At 45.5% G+C, this 20,511-nt stretch overlaps 1 long non-coding RNA gene across 1 annotated transcript; it reads right to left on the reverse strand.

Moving 5' to 3' along the window:
* Positions 1-15,102: 15,102 nt before the first annotated feature.
* LOC148850751 (uncharacterized) lies at positions 15,103-17,747 on the reverse strand. Its single transcript, XR_016098993.1, has 2 exons — positions 17,420-17,747; positions 15,103-16,734 (listed from the first exon to the last, which is right to left on the reverse strand). It is a non-coding gene; the product is annotated as an uncharacterized LOC148850751 (long non-coding RNA).
* Positions 17,748-20,511: the final 2,764 nt, after the last annotated feature.

Raw genomic sequence — 20,511 nt, forward strand, 5'->3', positions numbered from 1 at the left:
GTTTGAAATGACTCCATTTCCTTGTATAAGATTTAGGGGTGCGAATTTGGGCAGATCAGATTTGAGGCTTGAGCATCTATCTGTTTTGCCCTGCACAGCATTTTTTTTTGGGTCTCAGTTTGGAAGGAGTACAAATACAAATAAAATATGTAGAGTGAAAATCCTGATATTTTGTATTATTCTGTATATTTGCCTGTACATATTTGTAGGTGTACACTTCTTTGGGCTGCTGCCATCATACATAGCTATACTATTATATTTGCATTCATATAAGCAAGTTCCTGAACAGCAGTATTAGCTGATCTACTTTTATGATTTATGCATATATAATCAAAGGAGCTCAGATCCAAAACATGATCCTTGAGATGTGTCAAGTCCCATTCAACTTCAGTATCTTCATTAATAGTATTTACTACTGCTGAATTGCAAAAAACTAGCATTGATTTGATATTCAGCCCTGCTGCTTTCTTCAATACTTCAGTAAGGGCGCTCCATTCAGCTTAGATTGCAGGCCTGGTGTGGACTCTTCGACCTTCTGCAACAATGACAGTTAAATCTTTAGACAATATTAAGAATCCAATGGTAGCTGTTTCTGACTATGATTTGAATGCTCCATCTATGAAAAGTAGATAATCAGGTGATTTTGAGGGGACTTTACATTGAGGTGCAGTCAATGGAGGAGCTTTTAGACTTATGACGAAAGACTCAGCTCTTTCAATTAAGTGGGTTGGGTGGAGCATGAGTTGGCCATGTGCCTTTGCATTTCTCATATCCTAGATGAGTCTGAATATGATAAGGAACTTTGCAATGTATAATTGCTGTGTTTCCCTTGGGAGAGGCTTTAACTTGCATTGCCACCACTGGGATACAAACTGGCATAACTGCAGATTTGAGATGGCCTCTGGATTTATTCCCATCTGAGAAATGAATCAGATTGCTTTGGCATAATAAGAGGTGAAGAATAAATGTTGCCACGTTTCCTGCTCCAAATTACAGAAAGTGCACAGTTGGTCTTGTTGTAGGAAGACTAATTTATCCTTGGTCTTCACCCCATTCCACCACGCTTTCAACATAAAGATTTGAAATCTTAATGAGACTTTTGATCTCCAGATGATGTGCCATTGTCCGCCAGGTCCAGAGGATGTAGGTGAGTGGCTGGTGAAGAATTTATAACTAGACTTGCACACAGTATCTTGCTTTTTTGGACAGTTTCCATAATAATGTATCTGCTGGGATTTGTGATGACCTGTGTATTTGGAGAATATGATTTACAGAGTTTTCTGTAAATAGGACCCTTAACAATGGAATGTTCCAGTTCCCTTCATTGTTTAGCGAATCAGGATCTGTTTTGACATTGTTTTGTTTGTTCATATTTTCATTTAGTTGGGGGGATTCACTGTGTAATGTAGGGACCCAGGGATCCTGATTGTGGATTTTCCTTCCATTCAGCTGCCAAATTGGTTACCTTCGATCTGCTCCATTATATCTACCACTTTTTTCCACCAAGAAGAGGAACATGATTTCTTCTATACAGACGTCTTTCATATATTTTTCTTTAATCAATTTTGATGAAGGAAAACTTGGCCCGACCTCTTTATTATGAGACACGTGGCAGAAACGACAGCTCGGCAAAAGGGGTCAAGCCTAGGCGGGAACAAGGGCACACTTCGCCGAACTAACCCACCTTGTAACAGCTCGGGGCAGACTTTCGAATTGCCGCCTTGTAACAGCTCGGGGTAGACTTCACCGAACTACCACCTTGTAACAGCTCGGGGTAGACTTCGCCGAACTGCCACCTTGTAACAGCTCGGGACACACTTTGCCGAACTGCCACCTTGTAACAGCTCGGGACACACTTCGCCGAACTGCCACCTTGTAACAGCTCGGGACACACTTCGCCGAACTGACCCTTGTTACAGTTCGGGATACCTCCGAGCTCAAGACCGCCTCGCTCAACACTTCGCATCATCTTCTAGGCACCAAAGCCAAAAAGTCGTACCATGCCTGGCACCAGGGAATTCCGTGCCCGAGGGCGCCATGCCTGACTGACTTGGGATCTGACGTTTTGGCAGCAGCACTCTAAACGGCCACCTGCCACCGCCACTGACGCCGCCATCTCCAGTTAGACGGTTAGGTAGTGACGGTTCTGTCTCAGCAGAAGGGACGACAGCCGAGTTGACAAGCGCAAGAGTAATCATACCCGATCTGACAAGGGCCTCGGGACGAGTACGCGAAGCGACTATAAGAGCCCCCTGCCCCCCGACAACGGAGGTATGAAAACTTTGCGCTATCTGGTATTACCTTGCTTTTGAAAGATTCTAACTTGAGCTTCGGAGCCTCTACACCAGGTTCCCCCCGGAGCTTTCCCATCTCTCCCGTTTCAGGATCCCTGCTACCTCGTTCGAAAGCAAGACAGCGGACAGCTAAGACCAGCCGGATCGCGCTCCATCAATTGGTGCCGTCTGTGGGAACACGCTTCAAAAAGCCTCCCTCCAAACTTCGATACCCCCTTTCTTCTTCAAAAATCCCAACACTCATGGCCTCCTCCAGCAACACCGGACGCGGCGCGGAGACAAACGCCACCGGGGAGCAACTTCAGGTCCCCGTAGTGTGCGTTGGACAGTTCACCATCCCCCTTTCGGCGGATGGGATCCCCATCCTGAACACGCCACAAGCAGTGGCACCCGTAAACCCTCCTACCACAAACGTCCCCTTTCCTCTCCCCATCGAGACAACTTTCACTGAACCAACTGCCGTCCCCCTGGCAGCTAGCCAAGACCGGTTGGAGGACCTGGTGCAGTGCATGCGGGCAATGCAAGCCCAAATGCAACAGTTCCAGCAACACCAGCTTCACCAGCACCAAGTGCTGCACAACATCTCTCAGTATCACTACCAACAGTAGTTCCCCCAACTGCCACTGAACCAACCACTACTTCCACCTCGCCACCCCGCTCCGAGGCCGGTCAAGGCCTCCCCGCAGGATGGGCGCCCCCGCCAGGCGAAGGCCTCCCGGCCCCAAAACCACCCCAACAGCCAGGCCTCGTCCCCAGGCCGAAGAGAAAGAAATGTCATCCCCGCCTCGCAACCCGCGGGTGGGTCAGGAACCTCGCCCGCGAGGTTGGCACCCCGGCGCTCCAAGCCTGAGCTCCCACTCACCGAAAATCGATTCAGCGCCCTGGCGGCGGACTACCAGCACTCCGGGCCCATCGAGGTCGGTAACACGGAGGCCAGTAGCGCCAGCACAAGGCCCGCTCAACGGCGAAGGCGCCGGCGAAGCCGCCAGACCGCCACCCACGCCTTGTCGGAAGTCAGAGGCAAAGCCACGAGCTCGGACGAGGTAGGGGCTACCCGGCTCTCTCCGTTCCTTCCCCCCTCGCATCGGAACTCCTGGCGGTCCCCTTACCCAGAGACTTCAAACTCCCACCTCTGGACAAGTACGACGGGTCCTTCGACCCCAACGACCACGTTGACGCCTTTCAGTCGTAAATGCACCTCGCAAGGGCTAGCGAATCGTGCATGTGCGTGCCCTTTACCACCACCCTCAGGGGGGTAGCCCGCACTTGGTACAGGAACCTGGCCCCCGGGTCGATAAAGTGTTGGGCCCAGTTCGTGCAAGTCTTCACCACACACTTCGTCACCAGCCGACGGTGCCCCAGAACAGAGGAAAGCATCTTCGGAGTGGTCCAAAGAGAAGGAGAGTCTATTCGGGGCTACATCAAGCGGTTCAACGAGGCATGCTTGCAAATATCACGGTTGGACCCCGCAGTGCAACTCGCGGCGGCCAAAAGAGGGGTGACGCACAAAGAGTTCAAATGGCACATGGTGGCCAACCAGCCTGCGACCGTGGCCGAATTCTTCAAACTCGTAGATAAGTTCATGAGGACTGAGGAAGAGATCAACCAACGAACCGAAGGCGGGAACGAGAAAAGAAAGAGAGAAGGCGAGCTCCCCAACCCGGTGAGTAGAAAAAACCTGATCCGGGAGCCGAAGCCGAACCAGTCCTTCCGGGGCCCCTTAGCAGTTCGGACGGACTACACGCTGTTGAACACGAGGCGAACAGAGATCTTAATGACGATCAAAGACGCTCCGTACGTTAAGTGGCCACCTCGCCTGAAGGGAAATCCGAACGATAGAAACAAGAATTTGTATTGTAGTTTCCATAGAGACCATGGTCATAGCACCGAACAGTGTAATAACCTCCGGGACGAGATAGAGGGACTCATCCATTGCGGATACTTGAGAAATTTTGTACAACACAACAATAACAATAAAGCAGGTCGGCAAGGGGAGCAAGAAAAGGATGCACCCAAGTCTAGCAACAGACCTGCCGAACCGTTGCAGAAGCAGCCTCCAGAAGAGAGGCCAGTTCGAGGAACCATCCATGTAATAGTGGGAGGATCCGTAGTAGCGGGGTGTACCTCGGCAGCAGCCCGGACTTCAGTTCGCGAAGTGGCCCTCGAAGAAAGAAACCCCCCAAAGAGGCCAAAGACCGAAGAGCCAATCTTTTTCACGGAGGACGACGCGCGAGGAGTCCACTACCCCCATGATGACGCGCTTGTCATTAAGCTAAGGATTAGCGATTTCGAGGTCAGGCGCGTGCTCGTAGATTCGGGCAGCTCAGCGGACATCCTCTTCAAATCGGCATTTGACCAGCTGCAGTTAAAGAGGAGCGAGCTGAAGCCCGCGAACACTCCCCTGGTAGGTTTCAGCGGAGAGGAAGTTAGGCCCCTCGGGAAAATAACTGTCCCTGTGGAAGTCGGTACATGGCCTTGTGCGGTCAGACTCAACCATGATTTCCTGGTAGTCGCGACCCCCTCCCCATACAATGCCATAATAGGGCGGCCGATCACGCATGTCCTACGGGCGGCGGTCTCCACCTACTATTTGGCCATGAAGTTCCCTACGGACTTCGGTATAGGGGTAGCGCGGGGCGACCAACTCGAGTCCCGCAAGTGCTACGTTGCCGCCCTAAAGAGAAAAACCAAGGCGGCCGACGACCTCGAGCTGGAGCGGCCGGTGGAGCAAGGTGAGGAGCGAGCTTCGCCCACGGAGGAAATAGTCGCAATCCAGGCTTCAGCTACGAACCCAGCTCGCACACTAAGCATCGAAGCTTCCATCGAAGATCCCCTACGAGCCGAACTGGTAAGTTTTTTACTCCAAATTTTAGATATTTTTGCCTGGTCCGCGGCCGACATGCCCAGCATTAGCCCCGGACTGATAACTCACAAGCTTAATACTGACCCTGTAGTCAGACCCGTTAGACAGAAGAAACGCAACTTAGCCCCAGAACGCTGGAGAGCGGTCGACGAGGAGGTTGAGAAGCTCCTCGCAGCAAACTTCATAAGGGAAGTCCATTACCCGAGCTGGGTGGCCAACCCGGTGTTGGTAAAAAAGGCAAGCGGCAAGTGGCACATGTGCGTCGACTATACCGACCTGAACCGAGCTTGCCCAAAAGACTGCTTCCCCCTCCCCAGAATTGACCGCCTAGTGGACGCGACCTCGGGAAACAAGTTGCTAAGCTTCCTGGACGCCTACTCGAGCTACAACCAAGTTAGGATGGACCCATCCGACGAGGAAAAAACCAGCTTCATTACCGAGTTCGGCCTGTATTGCTACAAAGTCATGCCCTTCGGACTAAAAAACGCCGGGGCAACTTTCCAAAGACTTGTAAATAAGCTATTTCGGCCCCTGATTGGTACGAAGATAGAATGCTATGTAGACGACATGGTCGTCAAAACTCAGTTTTCACAAGAGTTAATACAAGACTTAGATTCTGTTTTCCAAATCCTGCGACACTTTAGCATGAAGTTGAATCCCAACAAGTGTGTCTTCGGCGTCACCTCGGGCAAGTTCCTAGGCTACATTGTCAATCGGCGCGGTATAGAGGCCAACCCGGACAAAATAAAAGCCATTCTAGATATGAAACCACCTCGGAAAGTAAAAGAGGTCCAGAGGCTAAACGGCCGCATAACCGCTCTAAGCCGCTTCTTATCTAAGTCAGCAGACCGCTGCCTACCCTTCTTCAAGGCAGTCAAAGGCAAAGGGTTCGAATGGACCCAGGACTGCCAGTTCGCGTTCGACGAACTAAAAGGTTACCTCGCTAGTATACCAACCTTAGCCCGGCCCGAGGTAGGCGAGGTCTTACAATTGTACCTCTCGGCGAGCGACGAGGCGGTCAGTTCGGTACTAATAAAGGAAATAGACCGGGTCCAACGACCCATATATTATGTTAGTAAAATTTTGCAGGGAGCAGAGGCAAGGTACCCGGAGATAGAAAAACTAGCATACGCCCTAGTAATAGCAGCTCGGAAACTCCGCCCGTACTTCCAGGCTCATACAGTCATCGTCCTAACTGACAAACCTCTCAGACAAGTTTTACTCAAACCCGAAGTCTCCGGTCGACTGACGAAATGGGCCATCGAACTCAGCGAGTACGATCTCCAGTACAAACCGAGAACCGCTATCAAGGCCCAAGCTTTGGCAGATTTTATCGCCAAGTGCACTTTCAGCCACGAAGCCCCACAGGTCGAGCCCGAGGTCCCCATTTGCGACGAACCCGGAGCTCCTGAACCCATAGAGTTTGAACTCTGTGAAGTAGCATCCAGTGTGGCATCTCTCCTGATCAGGCGAAGAGCGAATTGGGATGAGGAGCCCTGGATCCTTCACGTGGATGGTTCCTCGAACCGGCAGGGCAGCGGAGCTGGAATAATCTTGCGCGGCCCGAGCGGCACAAAAGTAGAGTACGCGCTACGCTTTGAGTTCGCGGCATCCAACAACGAGGCAGAGTACGAAGCACTAATCGCCAGGCTGGACCTAGCGCAAAAGTTAAAGTCCAAACACTTGGTCATCTGCAGCGATTCTCAGCTCGTGGTAAACCAAGTTACCGGCGAGTACGAAGCACGCGATCTCTCCATGATCGCATATTTGGCCAAAGTAAAAGAAGCCCTGCTCAACTTCCGGTCACACATCATCAGGCAAATCCCGAGGTCCGAAAACACTGAGGCCGACGCCCTGTCCCGGTTAGCCAGCATGAGTCACAACAATATGAAAACTGTGTACATAGAGGACTTACCTCGGCCTAGTATTCTCGGGGGGACAGAGGAGGTCGCTCCCATCTTAGAAGCAGAGCCGAGCTGGATCAATCCACTCGCGAGCTTCCTGATAGACGGAACCCTCCCTGTAGAACGCAATGCCGCCAAAAGGGTGCAGCGCCCGGTGGCCAAATATGTCATAATAGACGAACGGTTATACTGACGGTCGTACACGCTCCCCTATTTGCGGTGCCTGCGACCTACCGAAGCCGAGTTTGTACTCCGCGACACTCATGAAGGCCTGTGCGGCGGACACTTGGGGGGCAGAGCACTCGCCCAAAAGGCACTTCGACAAGGATACTACTAGCCAACGATGAAGGCAGAACCTGTCGAGCTCGTCAGAAAATGCGACAAGTGTCAGAAGCACGCTAACATCCACCATCAACTTGCCTCCGACCTCAAATACCTCGCCAGCCCGTGGCCCTTTGCACAATGGGGCATCGACCTCCTTGGGCCATTCCCACCAGCAACAGGCGGGAGAAAATTCTTAGTTGTTGCGGTAGATTATTTTACGAAGTGGATAGAAGCCGAACCTCTGGCAACTGTTACGGCCCGAAACATACAGAACTTCTTTTGGAAGAACATAGTATGTCGGTTCGGATTACCTCGGGTTCTAATTTCCGACAACGGCAAACAGTTCGAGGATATCAAGTTCCAAGAGTGGTGCCAGGACATGGGGATTCGGCAAAATTTCACGTCAGTCGTGCACCCACAGGCAAACGGTCAGACGGAAGTAATGAACAGAGCCATCCTGCACGGACTGAAAGCACGTCTGGATCGAGCTAAGGGATTGTGGGCCGAAGAGCTACCAAGTGTCTTATGGGCTCACCGAACGACCGAAAAAATAGCCACGGGAGAAACCCCCTTCAACCTCACCTACGGCACTGAAGCGGTGATGCCGGCGGAAATCGAAATACCAACGTTGCGATTAGAAACATACGACGACCGGACGAACGGAGACGAGTTACGCACCAACCTCGACCTACTGGACGAGGTAAGGGACCTCGCGCACATCCGAACGGCGGCATACCAGCAGCAGGTAGCTCGCTACTACAATAGCAGAGTAAAGCGACGAAGCTTCTGAGTCGGCGACCTGGTCCTCTGGAAAATTATGGTGCCCGAACCCGGCGGCGGCAAGCTTGGACCTAATTGGGAAGGTCCCTATAAAGTAAAAACAGCGCTCGGGGGCGCATATGAACTCGAAACCTTGGAAGGCAAATGAGTACCCCGAACGTGGAACATCGTGAACTTGAGGCGATACTACCTATAAACCACCTAGCGAAGTGGACGAAATCAGGCCGTGCCACAAAGCAAGCCGAGGAACTTCAGCACATTATCAGCTCGGCAAAAAATCAGTTCGCGGCATAAAAGACCACGGAAATCTAAAAACCCGGCAAAGAAACAGCTCGGGGAAGATGAGCAAGGGGAAAAAGACACTCCATTGCAAGAAATAGTACATTGGCAAAAAAAAAAAATTTACATGCCTGGAGCCACTTCTTCGCCATCGGAAGGCACTTCAACAACACCCGAAGGCCCTGCCTCTCCTTCAGAGTCCGGCTCGCCATCGGCAGCATTGGCCATCTCCTGAGTTATGCGCGAAGTGGTTATGGCACTTACATCGAGGTCGGGGTATGTATTCCGGATCATCCACCGGCTCAACTTGAACCCCCTCCTGTAAGAGTCCACCATCAGATCGCCAAAAAGCGGGGAGGCAATGTAGTCTTCAACTGCCTTCTTTTTGGCGTCTTCAATGCCTTGGGAGAAAATCTGTGTTCTCTCCCTAATGTCCTCCTAAAGATACTCGACTTGATGCTGCAAATCCAACTTCAAATCCGCCATGTGCTTGACAACTACCCCCATGGCCTCGGCGTCACGCTGAGACCTCGCCTGTCTGGCCATCGCGACGCGAGCAGCCTTTTCAGCAGCGTAAGCAGCCGCCTCAGCAGCCCGGGTATGTGCCTCTGCAGCACGGAAGGCTTCTTCAGCAGCATGAGCAGCAGCCTCAGCAGCTCGTGCCTGTCGCGAGCTCCTCTCTACTTGGGCAGCCAAGGCATGAATTGAAGAATTCACCTACCAAAAGAAACAAGTGAGCAAATAACAGCAGAAGCAACAGAATAAAAAAGGAAGACGGAATCTCACTTACCACCATGGCATGTGTTACGGCGCGGCAAGCGACCTGATTCAAGGGAAGATCGGTCCACGTCGCGACCTCCTCGGGGAAAGTAGCATCCCTACTCTTTTGAAGAGCGAAGTTCGGCATCAACACGCTCCTAAACTCCCCTTGAGCTCCCGAGCCTGAGGGCCCAGCCCGCGTATGAGCAGACCCGGAGTGAGGAGCACTTGAGTACGCAGGAACGCCCGTATGTGTGGTTTCAGCGAAAGGCGCCCCGACAGTCTCATGCACCGGTGGAGTCACTTCGGGCTCCCTGGGCATATCCTCTGTCGTATGGTCTGGGGCTTGGGGCTCCTCATCCAGGGGCAGCTCGTTACGAGTTCGCTTGGCGACCCGCTTCCTCCTCTTCATACCTTGGAACAAACGCCCGCCGCGAGTTCTCTCCGCATCCATCACACCTGCAGAACGAGTTCGACATCAGAAAAAATGAAGGAACAGAGCAAGCAAGAAACCGCATAGCCAGAAACCTACCCGAACTCAGGCCGGTTGCAAAAAGCTTAGCCTTCGTTAAGTAGTGGTGGCACTTTAAGCCTTGCCGTGCCCATTGCCGGAGACCCTTCACCGTCTCTTTATCAAGAGTTACGCCCGAGTCGGGAGCAGCCTCACCCCACCCGGTCTGAAAGGGCCATCCTTGTGCACTTCGCACGCCGAAGTAGTCCCGCTTCCACGCCGGGACCTTGTTAGGGAGATCGTGCAGAAGCTTAAAACCCTGGCGAGGAGTAAGGTAATACGCCCGTCTCCCCCCAGGAAGAGGACCCGCCTGTCTCTTGAGCATCAAGATGGAGGAGAATATCTCTAAGTCCAAGGGGAAATTCTGCTCGCAAAAAAGGGATATCGTCCCCACCAGGTCCCGAATAGAGTTCGGATGAAGCTGGCCAATGGTGACACCGAAGTGGTTTATGACTCCAACGAGGAGGGGATGGAAAGGAAGTCGCAACCCTGCGGCGAACTGCTCTCGAAAAATCACGATCTCGTTGGGACCGTGTTCCCAAGGAAAGCTACCCGAAGGAATGAAATATGTGTACCCCCTAGGAAGATTGTAGGACAGAAGTATGGATTGAAGCCCCTCAGGCGTCATGGTCGAAGGACCAAACCTGTCTAGCATCCGACCTCGGCGGGAGGTAGACGCCAAACTGCCCGAAGCAACTTGGCCCACTAGTTCATAGTCTTCAAGCTCCACCTCGGGGTCACTGAGGCAGTCTGGGGACACGGCTCGGTTGGTGGAACCTACGTCGGCCCTACTCGAAGAATCGTCTGAGCTATCAAAGCTAGACATTGGAGAAAAGATAGATTCAAGAAAGTACTCACCGGAAAGTTTGAAGAACAAGCTAAAGAACCGTGAAGACTGTATAACCAGCCTTGATGCGAGCTGGAAGAAACTCAGACGCGAGTTGGAAGGTTGGACGCGAACTCGATAGACAACCGCAGAAGTGCCAAACCAACCAGGGTCCCCCACTATTTATAGCTACAGTAACCAAGAATCGACCGTGCAGACTGAAGACGATACGACGACCCACGTTCTTACCAACCTCGCAACCCTTAAAGTCGAGACGTGATTGGCGCACGTCTTTCTGAAAAAAGTGAAACGTCAGCACGTCTTTTTGAAACCGACGTCGCTTAGACACGCGTATTTTTGAATCTGACGTGCTGCACGTCTCCCTGACAGTCGACGGCGTACGTACAGCAGTGGCGTGCCTTTTTGAAATGACCCGCTGTCACGTCCCAGCGGCGCGAGTTGGTTTGAAATTTAAAACGCACGGTCACAACCACCTGCGTTCTTGAGTAAGGCACGTTTCCAGCCTTCTCGAAAATCGAAAAAACCCTAGCAAAAGCGTCTCATACAGTGAAGGTTTGAAGGACGGGACAAATCTACAACCACCTCGTGAAAACTCCCCGCACCAGGGCAAGGCCCTCGGCGCAAGGAGTGGGGGGCAATTGATGAAGGAAAACTTGGCCCGACCTCTTTATTATGAGACACGTGGCAGAAACGACAGCTCGACAAAAGGGGTCAAGCCTAGGCGGGAACAAGGGCACACTTCGCCGAACTAACCCACCTTGTAACAGCTCGGGGCAGACTTCCGAATTGCCACCTTGTAACAGCTCGGGGTAGACTTCGCCGAACTACCACCTTGTAACAGCTCGGGGTAGACTTCGCCGAACTGCCACCTTGTAACAGCTCGGGACACACTTTGCCGAACTGCCACCTTGTAATAGCTCGGGACACACTTCGCCGAACTGCCACCTTGTAACAGCTCGGGACACACTTCGCCGAACTGACCCTTGTTACAGTTCGGGATACCTCCGAGCTCAAGACCGCCTCGCTCAGCACTTCGCATCATCTTCTAGGCACCAAAGCCAAACAAGTCGTACCATGCCTGGCACCAGGGAATTCCGTGCCCGAGGGCGCCATGCCTGACTGACGTTTTGGGATCTGATCAACAAATAAATCAGAACTCTAATGAAAGCTAAGAAATCCTAAATTAAAATCTATCTAAATCATTGGCCCAATTGCCTTCAATTCAGGTTAGAAGAGTAAGCAGTAAATGTCAATCTCAGAATTCAGCAATCTATCAATTTGGATCATTCGAATAAATCATGATTGAGCCTTGGTTTGGTGAAACCCCAAGGTCATGAACAGCCTCTCTCAAGCGCATGTTCATCCTATGCATGAGTGACGGTTCTTCTATCTCTAGCAAGAATCTAATCCCCATGCAGGCATTTCTTCAAACACTTCTAAGGCATCAATTCAAATATGAATTGATCACCAACTGAATTGTGCAAGTTATCTCTAACCTTGCACTCAATTAAGTTCTTGAATAGTAGATCTGAATTCCTAGAGTCTCTCTCAAGCACTCTAGGAATTCCAAGCTTTAGATCCATTCGGCCAATCTAAAAATTGTAGATCTGAATTCTCTTTCAAGCAATTCAGATCTTGCAATCTCAGATCTGAGAATTCAGATCTGAGTTTTGGAGGTTAGTTGGCCGAATTAATCTATAATAACACCCTTATTCAAGAAACTTCAAGTATAATTCATGACCATTTGAATGAGTCAAAAAGAATTAGATTGCTGAACTGAAATTTTACAAGCTGAAATACATCAAGGAAGAATGGAACAAGGAGAAAGAAGAAAGAAAATATAACAAAGAAACTGAATTCAAATCAAAAGAGAATGAAACTACAAATGATTTATTACAAAAGATCTTTGAATCACAAACCCTCAATTCGAACTCACCTTCTCTTCTAGCTTGCTTGTCTTGAACTTCCTTCAGCCCTTCTTCTTCTTCTTCCTTGCGCCTAGCCTTCTTCTCTTCTTTTCTCTCAAGGTGGCCGAACCTCTAAGAGTGGGAGAGCCTTCCTCTCAAGCAATTGAACAACTCTCCCCCCTCCTAGAGGCCTCTTTATATAGTTTTTCAAGGGGGCATTTGCCCCTTCTTGAAGCCTCTAGAATGGGGTGTATTACACCCCTCATGAACCTTCTAGAGTGCTCCCTCCTTCTCTTCAAGAAACTTCTAGGAGTTGCCGCCCCTAGCTCCTTTTGGGCTGCTATTTGGGCTACAACTTAGCTTGCTTTTGAGCTCATGTGGGCTACACTCTATGCTGTTATTTGGGCTAAAAATGGGCTGGGCCGAAATTTCCTTCTTGCTAGGCTTCTTCCCTTGGGTTTTCCAAAGAGTTAGCTTGCACTTCTTGGGCCGAATGAAAACTCCCTTGCTCTCATGGCTGGGCCGGGCTGAACTTGATAAATTTTGGGCTTTCTTTTCTTGCTTTTGCCTTCTTTTTGTTGATTTGGCTCCCCCTGAAATCTTTCTTACAATCAAGCTAAAATAGAGCAAAATCTAATTAAACCAGCATAAAATTTCATGCAAAAACCTCATAAAATATAGATAAATTGTAGGTTCATCACATGTGGAGTAATATTTTCTTTTTTCTTCTATGTATACAATTGCTGAATTTTGCTCCATATTTGGCAAAATTTATTTTTTCTCCCGAAATTTCTTCAATCTTTTTTTTTTTTTTATATCTCCTTGACTTTTCTAACTTGGCTGGGTTCAGCCTTGCACATAACTATGCAGTCATCTGCAAAAAGTGTGTGATAGCTTGAATCCTTATATCTCCTTATTCTGTTCAGCCTTGTATAGAAAAAGCTTAAAAGGACTTGCATACGAATAATGAATAGGTAAGGTGACAATGGATCATCTTGCCTGAGCACTGTTTTCTCAGAAAACAGTAATCATACCAGACATCCCCTTAATTGCCTGTTGATCAAATCAGTTTCCATTATTTTAAAAACTGACTTAGAGCCTAAACAAGTTTTGCCTTTGGGTCATGAATCAGCAGTTCAATCATCCGGGTTGAATGGGTCATGCCATGACATGCCATCATGTATATATGCATATATAAATATATTATATACAATATCTCAAATATAGTTTTTTAGAAAAAGTAATCATTCACATCCATCCATTCAACTTTAATCCAATGACATCGAGTTGCCCTCACGATGTCAACCTTCTAGGTTTGTAATGGCAGGCCACTTAGGTCCTCTTTGGTTAGGTTGTGACTAAAATTCTAAAAAATTAAAAAGATAAATAAGAAAAAAAACTTATATGATTCGGTTAGATATTCTTTTAAAAGCCAAACCCCAGTGAAAATTATTGCACAAAAAGACCTTAATAATAATAATAATAATAATTATATTATATATAAAATTATAGAAAATAATATATATAACAAAAATATTATATATATATATATAAATATTTTTATTTTATATATAATAATAACGAATTATTATAATTCTTAACTTTTTAAATATCAAATAAAAAATATTTTTTTATATATAATTTTTTTTATAAAACATTTTTCTCAAGTCGAGTTCAAGTCGAGCCGAGCTTGAGCTTACAAGTTTTTGACTCGAGTCGAGCTCGAGCTCAAGCCTCGTACTACCTTGGCAAGTTGAGCTCGAATAGCTTGGCTCAAATCCACCCCTAGGCTCGATCCAATTAAAAATAAATTGTTATTAAAAACTATAAATAAATATTTAAAATATTATAAATAAAAATATATTAAAAAACGTGATTATATATTAAAAATTATAAATAAATCAATACTAAGAATATAATCATATATTATAAAATTTGATTATAAATTTATTTATGTTATAAATAAACTAATATAAAAAATTAACAATTATTTATATTATAAATAAAAATGTTAAAAATAATATTTTATTAAAAGCTGGGTTAGACTTCCGAGCTACTTGAACCAGGTGTTATGAAGCTCGAACATGGCTCTACTAAGTACTAACTACTCGATTTGAGTCAAACTTGACTCAACTCGATAATCTTTGGAACTGAGTTTAAATATTTAGCAAGTTGAGCCCAAATATATTACAAATTGGCTCAACTCGCTTATACCCTATTCTCGCTCAAGGCATAAGAAAAGGACACGTGCCAAAAATATTTATTGACTGTATTAAGCATGGTTTTTAAAACTGACCCAACGATCGAACTGGTCAAGGGTCCAGTTATCGGGAAAAAATAAAAAAATTGAAAAATGTTCAAAACCATTCGAACGGTTAATCGGCCGGTTCAACGGTTTGCTGACTAAAATCAACAGTTTTAGGGAAAAAGTGGTTTTGGAGAAAAACGAAACCGAACAGACCTGATTTTTCCGATCCAACCATCTAATCTGATCCAGTTTCGAAAACCATGGTATTGAATGTGCCTACCTGATCTAAATTCAACTATGGAAATGCAACAAGTAGATCTCATAGATCTCTAGACAGTTAAACGTGTGTGTTCATTGAGGTGTCCAACATTGATCCCAACCGGCTAAGATAGAATCCAATCTTGCTTTCGTAAATTTTGTATTTGCATGTACATCCCACCCATCAATTGATATTATGATAGTCATCATTGAGTGTGATATACAAAGATTGTCATTTCGTGCCTTCGGAAGAAGATGAACCCCCGAAGAACATCATCGAAGATTGCTAGAAGATAAAAGACCGCTTTGAGAAAAGTATTCTGCATTGCCATATGTTCTGCGAAGCCAACCAAGCGAGTGATCGACTTACTCAATGAAGTTTATTCAAGTATATATGCATAGTGATTCAAATCTTAATACTCAAGACCTTCCTTGGCCCTCCTCTTCTTACAATTACATAGTGATAGTGATTTATGGGGATGTGTTAAGCAGTCTTATGTAGCTACTTCTGTTGTATAATTACTGTGGAAGCGAATGACTTGAATGAATTCTCTCTTTCGAATTAATTTCCCAAACCTTATCAGTTATCCCATTCCTTCCGAGGTTGCAAAAAGAATGGTAATCCTCATTCAGTCACATATTTGTGAACGTGAACTGTAGCTTGACTAAGCAAGTGTATGTGGGCCTCTACGAGTGACTTCAATATATGGAATCAAGAGAATATCAACTCAATTTTGAATCAGTGGAAGAGTTTGGTTAACGGTAGGGGGAGAAGCTCAAATGGTCCATTTATTAAAGAAAATTTTACATTCTGTTGTGGTTTCTATGGGAGAGCTGCAATGATAATGTATTTAACAGTAAGAAAGCCCTTCCTACTATAATCATTGAAAGAGCAAAAAATGTTTTTCTGGAATTCATATCTAACACTGAGTTGGATCTGAACGAAGATAAGGTAAGGCAGTATGTTCCAGTCAAATAAGTCAGAATCAGGACCTAATTAAGATCAATTTTGATGCTTCATGCATCAATGCATCAATGGTCATTGCACAGTAGCTTGCTTAACTAGTGATTTTAAAGGTCAACTTCTGAACTACAAAGCATATAAGGTTGGAATCTCTATCATTAATCTTTCTGAAGCGTTGGCTGCGTTAGAGGCTCACACTGTAGCTCTTAACTTCTCCAACAACAACATTATAATATAGAGGGAGACTCAAAAAATTGAAGGTTGCAAGTTGCTGGTCAAAAAATTGGAAGGTCAAGTAGTCATGTATATCAAGAAGGCAACTTGGCTGTGGATTGGTTCGCTAACTTTGCTCACTCAAGTGTTTATCTTCTTCTTTTATCCCTATAGTTTAAGTCTTATTTCTATGGGATTTGTAATAAAGACCCCCCTATATTTTATTTTGCGACAAAAACCCCTGTACTATAACCGTAAGACAAAAACCCCTTTTCGCCATTATAACATTTCTTAATTCCTATATTACCCTTGTAATAAGAAAACACTATTCATCTTCCCCAACCTCACGATAGAATAATAGCAGCGGAGATACGGAAAGGAAGATCGGGGATTACCGCCGCTACAGTTATCTACCTCTGCAATATTTTTCCCTTACTTTGTTCACCACGTCTCTGTATTTTTACTCAGTATCAGATCTGGTTTTGTTGTTGACATGTTTACAGGAGCGAATCACTTCGTCCCGAGCGGAATTGTCGAATCTCCGACAAAACTTAACCTTCCCTGAATGGATGGCTTGATCATTCTGTTTCAATCAACAACATTACTTTAGGAGTTTTAAACAATTCACTCTAAAATTAATCCTTAATTTGTTATTAACTTGAAAAAAAAAAAAGAAAACCAATATCGTTTTGTCATTGTTGTTGAGAAAGAGCAGCTTCGCATCGAGAGGCAGCGGCATCGAAGCTCACTTCGTCAGTTAGATCTACTCGAAAGAGTTTTAATTCTCCCAAACTTTGGAGCTCCAGGAGGTGCCAGACCTTCTTCAGGTTATCTATACAGTAACCCCGAAATTAAACAGAATAGATTAATTAAGTGTACGCATCTGTAGTCAACGTTAAACCTAAAATGGATTCCACCGGCCGAGACAGCCAAGAGACCACAAGAGCTTGGAACTTCCTAGTCACTCTTGTGATCAAGACAAAAAAGAAAAAGCTAGAAACGGAGGAGTAGAAAGGTATAGAAACTTCGAAGGAAGGAAGAGCTAGAAAGAGGAGGGGAAGGAAGAGATGAACCAGGGTCCCTGACAGTGGTGTTGACAGAATAGCCCTTCTCAAGAAATAATTTGACAAGAAGAGAGGCAACGAAATCGCTGCCTCCGACGACGCAGGCCGTCCTTTTTACCACCCGTAAATCAAAAATCGGAAAGCTCCCTGCCTTTCCCTTTCCAAAAGTCATTATCGCAGCAGTGTTTCATGCCTTGTACGCACCTGTCACATGCTATGATTCTAATAGTTTACCCTGCCGCCGACGGCAACGAAGACGACGAGCACAGTGAAGCGGACGCGGGGGAAACCGAAGCTGACGCCGATGAAGATGACGACGACGAGAGCGAAGCAGGTCCACACTCGACCACCGCCGAAGCATCGTCATAATCGTCGGTTACGATGTTGAGATCATTAACACCTCCCATCAAAATCAGAAAAAAACCCCTACAAATCAAGCGAAAGGAAACCAGAGAAGCTTTGAAGTAGTACAGAAGCAGTGATGTCTGCATCAAGTCAATACTCTAAAAGAGACCCGCCTCGCCATGCGCCCGTACTCCTTCTGAGTCCTTATCCCCTTTTTATTTCTTTAATTATTTATTTTATGAAATAATTTCAAGTATATATGAGCAAGGGGAAAGATAAAGTCATTTTCGGTCGAGGCAAAATAATTTCAACAGTAATATGGGGAAGGAGTAGAATAATTGGAATGTTGATTGAAGTAAAATGAAACGGAACATGATGAACATACAGATAGAAGACGGTTTTTGCAGATGTTTCTCTACAAGGGGAAAGGGTAAAGCAGGAAGAAGGGGGAAGGGGAAGATGAGAGATTGGGGGAGAGAGAGGGAGAGAGAGAAATGTGAAGGAATTCAAGTTGCTGTTGTTTATAGTTAGGAAAGATGAACAATGTTTTTCTAATTATTATTCAAATAGTTATTACAAGAATAATATGGAGATTAAAAATAAAAATCTAATAAAATAGAGGGGAGTCTTTATCACAGACCCATGAGGGTATTTATAATTTACCCAAAAAAATCCTCATTCAGTCCAGCCCATGACTAGACTCCACCACTTTTGCGTGAAAGTGCATGACTCGTTTTCCAGTCTCCGGAGGATACAAAGTGGCCACATTTATACCAACTCCCACCACCCAATCTCAATCAAACACCACTAAGAACCAGAAAGTGAAATGACTATTGTATGGGCCATGGGGACATATATGCTTTGAGGAGTGATCACCTTGGATCATGGACTCAGTGGAAAATGGAAACATGGTCTCTCACCTACTTATTCTCGAACCAGGCTCACCACTTCACCGTTCCACTGCCACATCAGGGATTCTCCTCTTCCGTCAATCCATTCCTGCTTCACTGCTTGATTGATTTGTCTTACTAGCAGTAGTGGCACAAAACTCAACGATATACTAATTACTTATCCAATTCCAATGGTTATGGTTAAATATTCGCGTTTATCCTATCTCCATGCGGGACCTATTACATTACAGAATTTTAATTTTAGTTGATCTGCCAGTAACCAGACGTGTACAATGGGCTACATAATCCTACCAATAACGCACACGCCAATGAAAAGGCGACTAACGTGCTTATTTTTATGCGAGTCTGGATTGACCAAATACAAAATTTTGCACAGCCAACTGGGCAATTTATCATAAATGAATGCATCCATACTTTATATTTATTAGGAGTATAATTTGGGCTGGTTACTTGATTAGGTTGGGATTCTATCAAAATTTCAGTCGGTGCAACTCAAAGCCTAAGCTGGCCAAACCCAAGTTGCACCCTTAATATATGGGCCCACATAGGACCCATACTTTATGCATACACTGATGTATTTGCCCAGTCTTTTTTTCGTTTGGGTAGGAAAGATTTAAAACAAACCGAACACAAATAGAAACTGAGCAACAAAAAAAAAAAAAAAAAAAAACTAACTAACAACTAACACAAATAGAAAAGCAGAAAACTAAGACTAAGGATCCAATCCTTCTGCATCCTTTTTCAGTAAAGGAATCATCCATGAAGGGGCATTCCTCCATTCTGCACACCAATGGACCAACTCGATCTTTCTTTTAGGCCAACTCATGAGATGCACTATTAGATATATATACTTTAATATGGTGCATTGATAGTAAGTTCCTTTAAAAATTAAAGTAAATGACTAGGATTCAAATTTCTTAATTTATATTTTTTTAAAATACATGTATAATAAAATAATATATACAATAAAGAATCATTAGTTAAGACAAGTTAAAAGATGAATTAATAGTAATTAATTAATATATAAAAATAAGAGGTAATGAGTTTAAATTTTGCTGAACACGTTTTAAAATTTCTATTAGTTAAGGACTCGGGCGGTTTCATGAAACTGGGACCAAGTCACTGGTTTTCCAGCTGAACCAGCTGATCAGTTGGGTTTCACTGATTTTTTTTAATGAAAACGGTTATTGAGGTATGACCGAAACCGACCAAGGTCTCAGCTCATGGTTCAACCTGTTCAATCGGTCAGATCAGTCAAGTTTTCTAAACACTTCCATTAGTAGACCTGTTAATAAAACTGAACTTAAGAGATAAATCATCCTGGGAATATAGATCCTGCAATAAAGGCCACATCCCAGCAAGCAAAAGATGTATTGCCAGTCTGCTATGCATAATTTTGTCTCCAACCCATTCCATTTTATACATTTTGCCTATAGCAGATCGCAACTCGATCACCCAATGGATCAGAAAACAACACAAAATTACAAGTTCAATAGCTTTAACCTTTCAACATTTAATAACCAATGTTCAAAATTCAATACAATATGAAGTGTATCGTATTGTACCTTTTGGTTCATGGTACATTTGTTTACATGTGTTTTTTTGGAACCCATTACACACACATACGAAAAAAAAAATAAAAAATATAGGAATATCATTCAAAATATCAATACACAGAAAGTATCGATACTTTAAACCTTATTAATAAGCATAGAGATGTTCCGGATGTAGCATTGCAATGGTTTGTTATGATGCTATTGGGATTGTGTGTAAGGAGCATATCTGAACTTCCTACCACATGTGTACCAAATACTTGTGGGATTGGTTAAGCAGCAAATGATAGACAATAATGCGAGTAGCATATCCCCAGCTGGAGTGAACATTGCACACAAATGCTGCCTAAAATTAGATAAAAAAAAACCCAGTTGGTACCCCAGTTGGTTGGTCTAGTGGAGATGTGGATTCTAGTCCCCACTACCATCAACACGAGCTGACATCGTAAATCTCATCATAAGACTAAGACCCTCCATAAAATGAAAC

This window comes from Nelumbo lutea, chromosome 5 (assembly GCF_056320005.1).
Source record: "Nelumbo lutea isolate HS-2025 chromosome 5, American lotus-T2T, whole genome shotgun sequence".
Taxonomy (NCBI): domain Eukaryota; kingdom Viridiplantae; phylum Streptophyta; class Magnoliopsida; order Proteales; family Nelumbonaceae; genus Nelumbo; species Nelumbo lutea.